The sequence below is a fragment of the Panthera uncia genome, chromosome C2 (genome assembly GCF_023721935.1).
Source record: "Panthera uncia isolate 11264 chromosome C2, Puncia_PCG_1.0, whole genome shotgun sequence".
NCBI classification, from domain to species: domain Eukaryota; kingdom Metazoa; phylum Chordata; class Mammalia; order Carnivora; family Felidae; genus Panthera; species Panthera uncia.
Window position 1 is genome coordinate 116,106,116 of NC_064810.1, and position 13,390 is coordinate 116,119,505.

Here is a 13,390-nt window from a genome sequence, read left to right on the forward strand (position 1 = left end):
AATGAAACCTATGACATGTCCTTACCGAAAAAGTATTGGGATCAGGCAGAATACTGGAACTGTAGAACAGAACCAAAATCTATATAGGGTTGGTCCCACCTCTCAAAGCCTCATGCAATACTGGAGACAGAGGTCAGAGTCCTATTTCACTGCACCAAGTTGCTCCCATCTCTGCTGAGCTGCAGTTATCCTCACTGAAATCTGACTATAGCATGACACTTGGTTTTGATTTTGTCCATACCATAGCAGGAGAGGTGGAAAGAGGTGGTCTGAACAGGACAAAATGACACAGAAAGTAATGAAAAAGTGAAGAGAGAAGAGCTTTCCAAGAGGAGAAAAAGGGAAGGCTTCCTTCCACTATCTGAATTTTGTATATCACATATGTATAATATCTAAAGAATATGTCTTTCTTTTTGAAATAGCTTACAACCAGCTGTATAAATGTGGCATTACAAACTGAAGAAAAAATCACAGTCCAAAATAAATTAGAGAAAATCTCCGGTAAAACTGTGACCCTCAAATCTTGGTATTCTCAAAATTATAAGCCATTGTTAACTTCATAAACTCTTTATTTTCTTAAAAGATTATAAAACCTTTGGTAACATCAGAGATTTAAAGTATGTTGACTTGCCTAATAGAATATATTTTTATTTTATTTTTTTTAATTTTTAAGTAAGCTCTATAACCAATGTGGGGCTTGAACTCATGAGATTCAGAGTCACATGCTCTACCGACTGAGCCACTCCAGGAGTATTTTTTCTTGAGCCAATTTGTTTGGTTTCTAATTTTCATCATTGAATGCATGTATGAGGAATAGGCCATAGTAATATATTCTTTGAAACAGCAACTTGGTTTGAGCACTCACTCCATTAAAACATAACTGTATGATTTTACCAATCATAACTTTCTTACAATTTATTTTTGTTGGGGCACCCGAGTGGCTCAGTCAGTTAAGCATCCAACTCTTGATTTTGGCTAGGTCATGAGCTCACTGTCATGAGATCAAACCCTGCACCGGGCTCTGTGCTGGGCATAGAGCCTACTTAAGATTCTTTCTCCCTCTCCCTCCGCCTCTCCCCTGCTCACGCATGTGCACGCACATGCTCTCTCAAAAATATTTATTTGTGAAAAATGGAGGTGACAACATCATCTACTTCACTCAGGTATTTCTTCAAAAGTTGCACACTAAAGGCTATTTATAGCTTGTCCTGTTCCTTAAGACTTAAGATACCTTACAAAGATGCACACCATATATCAAGATAAAACAGTACTAGATCCATAGCTGATGTTCAAAAAGATACTTGATTTATAATACAAAAAACAAGAAAAAATAAAGCAAACAGGAAAAGGTGTTGAAAAGTGTTGTAGACTGATGAATAAATAGCATAAACAAAATGCATCAAAATGCAGGCATTTCTATACAACTGGTAAACACGGACCCCAAATTTGGTTCCGGGTTTCTAATAATGAAAACATAAGAACAACAAAAAGCCACTTAAGCTTCACTGGGTCCAGGCTAAACATTTCTTACCTGTATGCTCAAAACCCAAAACCATGTAATGCGACCTAAAACACCATTCTTACAGTAAATACAGCAGCAGTCTCATTGCATTCATGTTTTGAATCCTTCAGTGTAGGTAATGGGTTCCCGCCAAAATGCAATACTGACAAAATGAGCCAATGGACTCCAGTGAGAAGTAGTCCAGGTATCTGACTCTGTCATTGCCTGCATTAATCCACGAATGGATTTCAGCTTTTTTTATGTTTGTTTATTTATTTATTAGAGAGCGAGATGGAGTGTGACTGGGCGAGGGGGAGACAGAGAGGGAGACACAGAAGGCAGAGCAGGCTCCAGGCTCTGAGCTGTCAGCACAGAGCCCAACGTGGGACTCGAACTCATGAGCAAGATCATGATCTCAGCCAAAGTTGGACGCTTAACGGACTGAGACACCCAGGCAACCAAATTCAGATTATTTAAAGGAGAGACTATACATTCTTTTAAAAGCAGCTTAATAAAGCATCATAAAAAAACTGCACATACTTAATGCATACAGATTTTATGTTGGGCAGATGCATACACCTGTGATACCATCATCAAAATCAGGGTACTGCCTATCCATCAACTTCAAAAGTGTCCTTTTGTTTTTTCTTTGTTTTGGTTACTAATTTTGTGAAAGAAAAAAAAAAACACTTAACACGAGGTCTACCCTCTTAAAATATTACGTGCATAATATGGTATGATACTGGCCTAAAGACACACAGTTTGTAATAGAAATATTTCATTAGTGCCTTTTTTTTTCTGTTTGATACATCAGCACCCATTAATTTTAATGGTAATTTTGCATTCCTGTTTGATTTTCTTTCACACAAGTAGTCTATTAAATTTTCATATCAAATGTTAATGATGAAACTTATTTTAACTTATTTTTATTACTGTTACTTGTGCCCCTACACCAATGTTTCACGATCTCAGCCTTTGGGTTTTCATACCGATACTCTGTTTTCTGTCTTTTGGTACTGGGATAAGCATTGCTTTACTTAGGCTATTCTAGTAACTTGGAAGGCACTCTGTTTTAACCAAATAGTGAAGGTATGTTTTATACATCATGAAAATACCAAAATAGGTAATAAATGACATGCACATTTTATATGTAGCCAGCATTCTTTCACTCTTTCCCAATTGTACTAAGGTATCTTTGTATTACATAACTATTGCTATATTAATTTTATGATAGTTTCTATTTAGATCTCAGTTATACAACCATATATATATTTTTTTCTGTTAAACTTCAAATGTGTCGAGTTAATCATTGGTCTTCACAATCTCTCTCTCTTATTTCATTAGTTTCCTTTCAGTCCCTATATCATGTATCTCTGTAGTTATTCACTTGTATTTGAAATATAGTTTTTATATGTAAGTATCTGTTAAAATACTAAAGACAGAAGTAACTTGCAAAATCAGTATTTTTTTAAACTGTTTTACTCAACTGTGTGTTTCCGTTTATCCACTCTGGTTTCTCTTGCTCTTATCCTGTCTTCTTTTGGATTGACCATATTATAGAATTTCATTTTAATTAATCTATTGCTACTTCAGCTTTAGTTTACAGATTATTTAGTGGTTAATGAACATTCATCCTTAACTTCAGTCTCCCTAGCTTTAATAGACAGGCATCATAATTGAAGAATGTTCTATGTTTACTTTAAATTCATATACTGCAAAGATACTGAAAAGTGCAAAATGTATGTTGTATTTTCTCTCGTGTTTGTATTTCCCAGGACCCTCATTCTTTTATGAAAATGGGACTTACCACTTCGTATTATTTCCATTCAGCCTGAAGGTTATCTTCAACATTTTCAGGAGTATAGTTTTTTGTGTGATGAGATGGTTTCTTCTGAAAATGTCTTTGTTTCTATTTCGTTCAGCACTTCAAAGATGTTGTTCGACTCCACCCGCCATTGTTTCTGGTTATTTGAATAAATGTTCCTTTGTATGTAATGCATTCTTTTGTTTAGCTACTTTCAAGAGCTTTTCTATATCCCTAGTATATATCAGTTTTTATAGGATGCATAGAGAAGTGGTTTTCTTTGTATTCTTGTATGTAGGTACAGTGAACTCCAGGAGTCTGTAAATTTCTGTCTTTCACAAAATATTAGATTTTTAAAAAATTTTTTTAAACGTTTATTTATTTTTGAGAGACAGAGCACGAGGAGGGAGAGGAGCAGAGAGAGAGGGAGACACAGAATCTGAAGCAGTCTCCAGGCTCTGAGCTGTCAGTACAGAGCCTGACGCGGGGCTTGAACCCACAAACCGTGAGATCACGACCTGAGCTGAAGTCAGTTGCTTAACCGATGGAGCACCCCAAAATATTATATATTTTTTTAGTTTATTTTGAGAGCGTGCATGAGCAGGTGAGGGACAGAGAGAGGCAGGGAGAGAGATAATCCCAAGCAGGCTCTACACTGTCAGTGTGGAGCCTGACTTGGGCCTCGAACTTACCAACTGTGAGATCATGACCTGAGCTGAAACCAAGAGTTGACTACTTAACCAATGGAGCCACCCAGGCGCCCCAAAATATTAGGTATTTTTAACCATTACTCTTTCAAATATTTTCCTGACTCATTTTATCCCTTATTTCTTTCACTGACTTAATTATATGTCATTTAACTTTTCATTTAACAATAAACTTTGACATTATGCCACAGGCCTCCCCAGGCTTTTGTTTTTTTCTTGTTTTGTTTTGTTTTGTTTTGTCTTTCACAACTGACAACTTCTACTGATTAATCTTTTAATTCCTTAGCTCTTTATTTTGGAATCTCCAAACCGCTGTTAAGCTCTTCCCTTGATTTTTTTTCTTTCATATTTTGGATCTTAGGATTCCACAGTGTATGATTTATTTGATCTATTTTGCAGTTTTATTTCTCTAGTGGTTTCCTGTCTTTTAAATTTATTCCGAACATAATTTGCCTTACATGCCTGAGCACAGTTGTAGTAGCTGCTTTAAAAACATCATCTGCTAATTCTAACATCAAGATGATCCCAGGGTTGGGTTCAACTGCCTTTTATCATGACTGTCAGTCACATTTTTCATTTCTATATATTCCTAGTTATTTTGGATTAGATCTTTAACGTTATAAACGATCCAGTGTTCAGGTTCAGTTACATTCCTCCCTAGAGAATTAGTCATTTTGCTTTAGTAGTAAGTTAACACGACTGAGCTTAATTCCAAACGCTAAATCTTAGTTCAGTTCTTTCAACTATAGCCAAGCTCCTTCAACTTTTCTACATTCACTCGTAGTGGGAGATCTGAGCACTTTATAAGCAGAATAGGACTGTTTCTCTATGCTTTCCTCCCAGATGGGATTTCCCACCTCCCTTTTCAGTTGTTATGGTTGAGCTACCTAGTCCTTTAACCCGTTAAATGACAGATGTTCTCTCCCTAATTTTGCCACATTTGCCTGCCTTTAAGCCAGAGAATGGGAATGCCTTCCCGTGCTCTTTCCTCCTTCCATGTGTCAACCCCCTGCAATATCTATGGTCTATTTTTCACTTTCTAGTGTTTTCCCTTAGAGTTTACAGTTGTTGTCCATGGAAGGGCCAGTTGATAAGAACTACTCAAGCATTGCTAGAGGTGGAATTTCTCGATTTATCTGCTTGTGTTTTGGGGATCTGTCAATATTATTATATGTGCATCTAATGTTTTTCTTTTAAACTCCACATAGTGTTTTGTAGATAGATCCATTTACCATTCTTTATTTTTCCTCTAGGATTGAGCACCAACAGTGTCTATTATTCTCTGATCTACAAATACTTTGTCTAGTAAATATGTATATGTATGTATGTATGTATGTGTGTGTGTATACACACACACACTGTGTATATATTTCATCAGGAAAATATTTTTATATATAGGTTATATATAAATTTGAACAACTGGACTATAGTTACCAGACCATTCAGCACAGAGCCTGAAATATTTCACTAAATATTTCCAGATTGCTTTCAGGAACGTATAGTAATTTTACACTATCACCAGTAGCACATGAAATCTCAATTATCACAATCATTGCTTAATTTCTTGCTTATCTTCTCCTTGTAAGGTGTTATCTCTTTGTTGTCATCTGCATTTTCCATTTGATTAGTAATTTTGAACATCTCTTCATACACACGTTACTCATTCGATTGGCTTTCTATGAATGCTTTGTGTGTTTACTTGCTTTTAATTAGATGTTTTGTTTTTTGCTTTTGTTATTGTTGATTTCTCAAGAGTTCCCTTTGTGAAATTATGTGTTCAAAAATTACCAAGTATTTTCTCTTGGTCTGTCATCTCTCTGGTACCCATGTCTATGGTATCCTTTACTGAAAAGAAATCCTTAATTTTGAAGCCGTAATATGCTCTTTAAAAAAATAATGTTTATTTATTTTTGTGTGAGAGCGAGAACATGCACACAAGTTGGGGAGGGGCAGAGAGAGAGGGAGACACAGAATCCAAAGCAGGCTCCAGGCTCCAAGCTGTCAGCACAGAGCCCAACATGGGGCTCAAACCCACAAACCATGAAATCATGACCTGAACGGAAGTCAGTCACTGAACTGACTGAGCCACCCAGATACCCCGATATGCTCTTTTTTAAAAATTTACTTCAGGGGGCCTGGGTGGCTCAGTCAGTTAAGCAACCAACTCTGGATTTCAGCCCAGGTCTTGATCTCAGGGATCTGAATTCAAGTCTCATGCTGGGCCTGGAGCTTACTTAAAAAAATAATAATAATAAAAATAAAAAATAAAAATTTACTTTAGAAGTCTTACTTAAGAAACTCACTTCCAGTCAGTTATAAAATAATTATTTAAAGTTTAACATTTAGGGCTCTAGTATACCTAAAATTCAACTTTATATGTAACATTATTAATATTAGGTATTAATTTCTTCTTTTCAGCTTTATCAAACTCTCTATACTTGGATGTATTACTGAGCTTTCTATTCTTCACTGATAGTCTATTGTTTCTCACATGGGGACTGTTCTGCATTTCTGTGGCATGTTTCAACGTCTTGAGTGAGTACTCTTCAATTTTTTCTTCAAAGTTGACTTCTTTATTGGCCTATATTGTCCCATAAGTTTTAGAACAACCATTTTGTCCAAATATTAAGACTGTATTTAATTTGTAAATTAATTTGGGGATAGAGGACATTTTTACAATTTCAGTAGTTTCATTCATAAAAACTGTACAACTCTTTAAATCTTCAGAACCTGTCTTTGTGGAATTCTGTCATTAAAATTTTTCTCCATGAAAGTCTTACAATTTTCTTTAAATATAGTTACTGGATAATGTAAAATTTCAGTTTCTATTATAAATATTTTCTATTTCTTATAGTTTGAGTTTGATTTGTACTGTGTATATTTAATCTAATTAGTAGCAGTGTTGATTTTATTAATTGTTACAATTTATTATTATCGAGTTTTCTAATTATAACTTTTATATCATCCCTTTCACTCTTATATCACTTATTTCTTTCCCATATATCTAGAGAATTGTTTTGGTTACTGGCATTAATAGAATTAAACTAATAACCTTTAACAAATACACTTAAATTTTATTTATAAATTTCAGACCAGTTTTCTCTCCAAAATATGGGGTCTTTTAAAAAAAGTGTTATCATATGACAATGAATTAAAATGTGAAATTTAATTTTCCCATTTTAGAAGTTTGAGGAGGAAAACTGCAAAATCACAACAATATCCATGACAAATCATAATTAAGAATACAACGAGAATGCAGAAAATTAAGTATGCAAAAGTATGCAGGTATTTTGTTCTCACTAGCTAAATTTCAAAGCCAAAAATTTATGAGTGCTTTTAATATAATTCTTTGTAATTTTGAAGGTAAATTTAAATAAAAGCTATGTGGGCTAAAAGTTGAAATAAAAACTTGTCAAAGTGATTACCAATAATTGCCAAACATCAATATTTGAAAGTGACAAATTTTGAGTTTCTCCTAAATTATGAATCATACATAAAATGTTATTTCTATGCAATATGTTAGGAAGCACTTCTTGATGAATTCTTTTTTGTGGTGTGAGAACAAGAAGTTAGTGATGTTACTAAGACTTTCCCTCTCTAGCTTTAAAATCAGAAAACTGGAAATAAATAACAAGAAGCCCCTTTCCACTTTGGCAATATAGTGGATTAATGGCGATTTCACATATTCTATTTAACAAGAAATTTCTGTATCTCCCTCCCACCACAAATGATATTTTGAAATGTTTATAGAATATAAGATCAGTAAGGGGAAGTAAAAGTCAATTACACTGTTAGTGGAAACAAATATGATGAAGGCTATACAGGACTTAAATGAATCTGTGTGGTCAGAATTTAATTCAGTATCCACAGTGTGGGGTCACAGGATTATTACCCACAGGCAGAAAGATAATAGACAAATTTACTCATTCTTCTTCAGTTACAGACAGACTTAACACACAGGGATTTTGGAACCGCTATTTCATATCACAGAGAAAACATTAAAACAATTTAAAATTTAAAACTATTAAAAAGGTTGCTTGAGTGATAGAAAGCCTTACTATCATAATTTGCTTATATTAATATATACCTATTTAAAATATTTATAAATTATCATCTTTAAGCATATCTGTTATTTTAGTTATGCACATCACCTTGCATTTAAATACAGCTTTTTGGTGTTAATGTCTGATTTTTTACATTCTCTTTTCAAACTATTTAGTTCTTCATCCTTTCCCATATGAATTTATTTTAATGTTAGGCATATTCTTCATTTTTTACCTACCTGTCAATATGACTTAGTTTTCAATAGCTTTCATTGAAAGCTACTGAGCATTGAGCATGCCTGTGATTATAGATACATAATATATATTCATGTGTTTTATAGATAGATAATATATTTTGTGTTTATAGATACATAATATATATTCATGCTACTATATCTGCATCTACCAGTTTGTGTTTTGAAACTAAAATTCACATTATTATCAAATAAGTGCAAGCCTATTTGTTATATAATTTCTTTTAATTCCTTGAGTAATTTCTTTAAATTTTTTTTTAATGTTTATTGATTTTTGAGAGAGAGACAGAGCACGAGGAGGGGAGCAGAGAGGGAGAGAGACACAGAATCCAAAGCAGGATCCGGGCTCTGAGCTGTCAGCGCAGAGCCCGACACAGGGCTCAAACCCACGAACCGTAAGATTATGACCTTAGCCAAAGTTGGATGCTTAACCAACTAAGCCACCCAGGTGCCCCAATTCCTTGAGCAATTTCAAAAAGACTCTCTTTATTCATTAACTTTTCTTCTTTCCCTGAAATAACAGAAAAATGAAACTTTTTTTTTCATTTTTTCATGTTTTTATTAAATTCCAGTTAGTTAACATAGAGTGTAATTTTACTTTCTGGTGTAGAATTTAGTAATTCATCACTTATATACAACAACCAGTGCTCACCAACACAAGTGCCCTGCTGAATACCCATCATCCACTTAACCCATGCCCTCATCCATCTTCTCTCCCAAAACCCTGAGTTTGTTCTGTATAAGTGCGAGTCTGGTTTGCCTCTTCTTTTTCTCCCCACCCCCATGATCATCTGTGTTGTTTCTTAAATTCCACATGAGTGAACTCATATGGTATTTATCTTTCTCCGATTATTTCACTTAGCAAAATACACTCTAGCTCCATCCATGTCACTGCAAATGGCAAGCTTTTATTCCTTATTTATGGCTGAGTAATAATATTTCATTTTATGTATATACCACATCTTCTGTATCCATTCATCAATGGACTTTTGGGCTCTTTCCATAATTTGGCTATTGCTGATAATGCTGCTATAAACATCGAGGTGCATGTATCCCTGTGAATCATTATTTTTATATCCTTTGGGTGAATACCTACTAGTACAATTGCTGGATCACAGGGTAGTTCTATTTTTAAGTTTCTGAGAAACTTCCATACTGTTTTCCAGAGTGGTTGCACCAGTTTGCATTCCCACCAACAGTGTCAGAGGATTCCTCTTTCTCCATATCCTCACCAGTATCTGCTGTTTCCTGTGTTGTTAATTTTAGCCATTCTGACTGGTGTGAGATGATATCTCTTTGTAGTTTTGATTTGTACTTCCTTGATGATGAGTGATGTTGAGCATCTTTTCATGTATCTGTTAGCCATCTGGATGTCTTCTTTGGAAAAATGTCTATTCATGTGTTCTATCCATCTCTTAATTGGGTTAGTTTTTTGAGTGTTGAGTTTGATAAGTCTTTATAGATTGTGGATACTAACCCTTTATCAGGTATGTCATTTACAAACACCTTCTTCCATTCTAAAGGCTGTCTTTTACTTTTTTGTTTGTTTGTTTTCTTTGCTATGCAGAAGTTTTTATGTTAAATCCCAACAGTGTATTTTTGCTTTTGTTTCCTTTGTCTCAGGAGACATTTCTAGTAAGAAATTACGATGGCCAATGTCAAAGAGGTTATTACCTATGTTCTTCTCTAGGATTTTAATAGTTTCATGTCTCATATTTAGGTCTTACATCAAAAAAAAAATGAAACATCTTTTAAAATAAGCATAACAATTATTGTAAATTAGCAACTTTAAGTCAACAAAAATAGGATTTACTTTAGTATTACATGTATTTTTGAGTTAGAGTTCTTATTATATTTTATCTCACTTTATCCCATCCATTGATATCGCCTTAGTCAAATAATAGAATGCCATGTTGGTTGAGCCTCAATGACTTTTATCCTCATATTTCAGTTGTTAAAACACTATTAATCATTATCACTCAGAATTAATCACTAGAGTCTTAAGATGTATGTATTCCCTCCTAGCACCTATTTCAGTATTTGTTCCCTTTCTCAAAGCAAAGTAATCACAAACTTTTCTGGGAAACTTAAATATACTTTTATTTTAGCATCGTAAAAAGCTGAATTCATACCTAATCGCAATGATCTATTTAGTTGTGCCAAACATATTCATCTAAGTTGAGTCTATTTGGCCTCTGTGGGCACCCAGGCATTTCCCCTGGCTCTGGATAAATGTTAAGACCTACAGCTTAAAATACTGAAAACAGAAAGTTCTGTTTAATGTAAAACTCCAAGAGCATTTTTTTTCATCTTCTCCAGAAAAGACAGAAAACACTAGGTGTTTTTTTTTTGTTTTTCTTTTCATATTTTGCACAATTCTATCATTATTAAGAAGAAAATTAGAAAGTAGGCTTTGATTCCTGTTTTAAATCAATGAGATCATCAACACAATATTTGCAAGGTCCTCAAAGCTGAAATATTTTGTCAGTTGTTACATAATTTAACATACAATTGAAGTTATATTATACAACTGAATCTTTATTTCTATTCCTAGTATCACATCTTTCATTGAAAACCTTAAACTTAGATACAAAAGAAGGAAGTTAACTTGTTTTATGTTTGTTTTTGTACACTGAGGTCATGACTGTGATCTTTCTTTCAATCTATTATTTCAAGTAATATACAATATCTAGAGAATTCTAAGAAGAATATTCTAATAGTGTTAATAAATTTCTACTGTGTAAAAATAATAGTATTTGATCCAGGAAGTAAATTCTAATTAAATAGTCATATAATAACTATTATATATTTATATATACATCTGACTCTTCCTCATATATTTACACATCTCATGTAAATGTACATGTACATCTCATGACACTTCCTCATGTATTTACAAATCAGACAACATCTGATATATACCTGACACTTCATGTATTTACATCTGACTCTTCCTCATGTATTCCCACTAAACATCTCCTTTGAACTCCAAGTCAGTCCTGTTTGGTAAGATGGTTTACAAGTGTGCAATTTACTAGGTAACACACCCAGATTCTGAGCCTAACAATATTAGGCTTGCTGAGATCCTGAATACTGGAAGCATGTTCCAAGAAGCTTACCTTCTGCTAGAATAAAAGATTGGATTTCAAAATATTTTCAAAGAAGTTTCTTTAGGCTACCCCCTATGGCTTTTCATCAAAAAGTAGCAACAGCTTTGGCTAACATAAATTAACATGAAAATTTTATTTTTTAAGCCATTCAGAAAATCCTATTTCTGTAGAGTTACATAAAGTGAGTCATTTAATCCATGTCCCTGCCTCCATGTGAGATGATGCTATGACTAGTCATGTTTCAGATCATCAGGTGAATGTATGTACAAGATACCATATGTATAGGCATTTGAATTTGATTGTTTACTTTAATGGGCCCCAGAGAACACAAAAAGAGTTCTAGAAGATTTTAGAAAAGGAATTGTTATGTTTAAGACAAAATAGAGACTTCATCTTTTTTAATGTGACAATTCTAGAGCATTGAAAACAAATAACGAATATAAATAGTGATCTTGGAGCCTACAAAATGCTTATATCCTTTATACTCTTTTTAGTAATTGAAAAGAGATTGCACTAATTTGCCTATTATTACAGCCTTGGTCCCATTTGTTTTCAATGTATCTGGCTGGGTTACAAATCTGTGGTATCCTTTATCTATTTTGTTTTTATTTATTTGGTCATTTTAAAATTATAACAAAATGCATATGAAAATGAGCATTAGATGAGTCATTCCATTCAGATATCTGCTCTGTTCTGCTCTATCATATTCTTATAACTGTTCATTCTAAATTAATATACCATTTTAATGGTACTTCCACTCCAAATAATCCTATTTAACTCAAAGCATTTATCTGACATTATATACTTAATTTTTTCTGTATAACATCTGTTTTCTCTACTAGAATGTAAATCCAATATAGACAATAATTCTGTTTTCTTTGCTGTTATATTATCAGCCCTAAAAAGATAAATGTGACAGAGTAGGAAGTCAATGAAAATAAAATAAAGAAATAAATAGAAATTTAGTACTTTCACATCTCTAATCCCTTTATTATACCAATGTTAACTGTTTGGTGTGTACCCTACTGTAGTTTCCGCCTTTGAATATATTTGTTGTTGTATTTGATTTTTAATGGCATCATTTCACTACTTAAACATTTTAATTTTGACATCCATTTAATTAAATATGTTCACTTTTGTATTAGTATTTCTATGGGACAGACTTCCAAGGTGAAAATTCTGGCTCAATGTGAAATACAAATTTTATACATATTGAGAGATTATTTAAAAATGTGTTAATTCTTTTTTCCAAGACTATATTTAATATAATTAACATTTCATTACAATCCTTAGGCTATTGTTCTTTAAAATTATTTGCCTAACTGATAAATGATGAATGATATGACAAAAGGTTTTAAATTTCAAATTGTTTATTGGTGACAATAACATATTTTCATGTGACCATTTGATAACTGCAAAAGTTATTCATTCCACACAGAAATTGGAGATATAGCCTTGATCCAATCATTACCTCCTTAAACTCAAAGTAGATTAGATAGACTTATTAATAAACTCTAGAAAGTTCAAAATGGCTGTCTGAGATAGAAAAATAAATATAGAATGAATATATATTAAAATTAGGAATAATCTTCTCACATAAAATTGGAAGATAAATAGGTATGAGTGCATGAATTTAATAGTAACATGTCCTGTATTAAAGAGTTTACATATGCATTTTCTTCAGTGAGTTAAAAATTTGTATTTACTGGGGTGCATGGGTAGCTCAGTCAGTTAAGCATCTGACTTCAGCTCAGGTCATGATCTGACCACTCATCGGTTCGAACCGCATGTTGGGCTCTGTGCTGACAGCTCAGAGCCTGGAGCCTGCTTTGGATTGTGTGTCTCCCTCTCTCTGCCCCTCCCCTGCTCATGCTCGCTTGCTCTCTCTCTCTCTCAAAAATAAATATTTAATTTTTTTCAAAAAATTGTATTTACTGCCAAGCTAGAATTATAATTTCAACTAATATAAAA